This window comes from Cynocephalus volans, chromosome 12, assembly GCF_027409185.1.
Source record: "Cynocephalus volans isolate mCynVol1 chromosome 12, mCynVol1.pri, whole genome shotgun sequence".
Lineage (NCBI taxonomy): Eukaryota > Metazoa > Chordata > Mammalia > Dermoptera > Cynocephalidae > Cynocephalus > Cynocephalus volans.
The window spans coordinates 53,631,621-53,634,090 of NC_084471.1; the positions used below are offsets into that span (position 1 = coordinate 53,631,621).

The window sequence follows — 2,470 nt, forward strand, 5'->3', positions numbered from 1 at the left end:
GTGTGTGTGTGTGTGTGTGTGTGTGTGTGTGTGTTTGGTGGAAGGGAGGTAGGAGTGGGGGGTGCACTCCAGGTATTGCTCAAGTTCAAAAGTAAGGCCAGAGTGTGTGTGTGTGTGTGTGTGTGTGTGTGTGTGTGTGTGTGTGTGTTTGGTGGAAGGGAGGTAGGAGTGGGGGGTGCACTCCAGGTATTGCTCAAGACCCACTGAGGTTCACAGGAATGTATAAGAACTCCTGCTGGCTGCTGCGGCGGGGTGTGGGCGTGGCCATGAAGTTTCAGGCCAAGATCATGGACAGTGGCCTGTCTGAACCACTTCATGCAAATTAGTAACATGACGGCCAAGCTTGCCAAAACCTGCACCTTCTGCATCAGCCCCGATAAACTGAACTTCATCCTCTCCGACAAGCTGGCCAGTGCCTCTAGGGCTGAGCATGTGGTGTAGGCTGGAACAGAACTTCTTCAGCAAATTTCAAATGGAGGTTGTCTCCTCAGAAAACAATGAGATTTATTTAGAGCTAACATCAGAAAACTTATGGCCGGCCTTGAGGACTGTCCAGAATGCCAGAGCCTTGAAAATCAAACTGACTAATAAACACTTGCCTGCCTCACAGCCTCTATAGAGCTGTTATCTGTGTCAAACAGTAGTAGCATTGTGACACATGACATCCCCATAAAGGTTATTCCTAGAAAATTGTGGAAGGACTCACAAGAACCTTCAGTCTCAGACCCTGATTTTAGTATTTATTTACCAGGCTTGAGGACTATGAAGAGTGTTGTGGAAAAAATGAAAAACATTAGCAATCACCTCGTTACTGAAGCAAACCTAAATGTAGAATTCAAGTTGAAAATAGAAACAGAATCAGTGTGAGTTACAACTCATTATAAAGATGGTGGAAATTCTCCATTAGCCTCTGAAAACACCTTTCAGAACCCAGAACAAATGGCTGAAGTACACATAGATATTAGGAAGCTTCTAGAGTTTCTTGCTGGATAACAAGTAAATCTTACAAAGACCTATGCAATATTGTGAATAACAGGATAGTTGATTTTTATTTGCTTCATGAAGACATCTCCCTTCAGAAATTCATCCTGATATTGTCCTACCACTATCTCACTGCACTTGTGATCCCAGAGACCTTTGTCACGAGAGGAAGAGATGGTAGAGTGATGTGTTCCAAGCCATTGGCTCATGCCCTCACAGCACCACAACTCTGTGCACTGTTCTTATTTCTCCCCAAAAACTGAATTAATGAAACACAGTTGGATAAACATATTCCTTCATATTAAAAAAAGAACTTTTGCTTATGTTTATTTTTAACTTCTATTTCGTATATGTGCTTATTTTCACAGTATAATAATATATGTATAGAACTTGTAAATAAATCACTATGTGTTGGAGGATGTGCTCAGTTAGTTTTCACTGTTAGGGGCTTGCAAGCAATTAAAAATATTTGAAAACACTGGTCTGGGGTGAAACATTAGTCTTAATATTTTCCACTTTCCACAGTGCTGGTACCAGGTGCAAGAGAACATGGAACTCCTCTTTCTGTGAGTGGTTGCACCACCCCAGTACCCTTGTCCAAAGGCTACTGCAGCCCTCCAACACTGCACAAGGAGAAGCAGGAATTTAGCACTCTGGGCACTATGCTGGGGTGGCTATAAAGCAGGAATAATCCAAACCCACAGTGTCATTTGTTATATCTTCTATCAGAGCAGAGATGGACTTACAAGCCAGATTTGGATGTTTATATTTGTTTCAACATTGTAGATGTTTTTTAAAAAAAGATTCATATCACTTGGCCTGGCTGTAATAGGTATTATTGTGCTGTTTTGATTTATCAGCTTGAGACTGACAATAGCAAATAATTAATAGAAACTTCATAGTAAAACTAAATGTAGTGTTGTCATCTATTGAATACTTTTGGATCTCACAGAAAACATAATGGATAATGGTGACAGTACTTATTTTGCCTGCTATTGATCCAGAAGGGAAGGAACTTAATCTCAAATCTAGAAGCTGTTTGCTAACTTTTTTTCATGGGAAGCCCAAAGCTCTTAATTGAGACCTTCTCAGTTACAGAAATGAAAGATGCTTTGGTTGATTTTTTTGTTTGTTTGACTACAGTTTTGTTAATCTAAAAAAAAATGCTTTTTAACCAACTCTTACGTTAAAAAAGACTTCTAATGCTATAGGGTACATTATTACAGTAAAGATGATGAAATCTTTTCTCCCCCTGATAAAGGGATTTTTACTAGTCCCAGATTACCATTCTTTACTACCAAGTTTCAACCTAGAAGTACAGCAATAGGAGATCAAGCGTTGTGTACTGACCTTAAGAAAACAACTAACATTTAAGGATTCTTTTCACAAAACACTAAGGTTGACATCATATTCTTGTTATCTACCTTTTTCTCTGAAAATGTGTCACTGTCAGATCATTTTGGTTAAATTGAGGACTCTGCTCAGTTGA

At 39.6% G+C, this 2,470-nt stretch overlaps 1 pseudogene; it reads left to right on the forward strand.

Moving 5' to 3' along the window:
• The first annotated feature begins 266 nt into the window (after positions 1-266).
• On the forward strand, positions 267-1,244 carry LOC134391659 (checkpoint protein HUS1-like; annotated as a pseudogene).
• Positions 1,245-2,470: the final 1,226 nt, after the last annotated feature.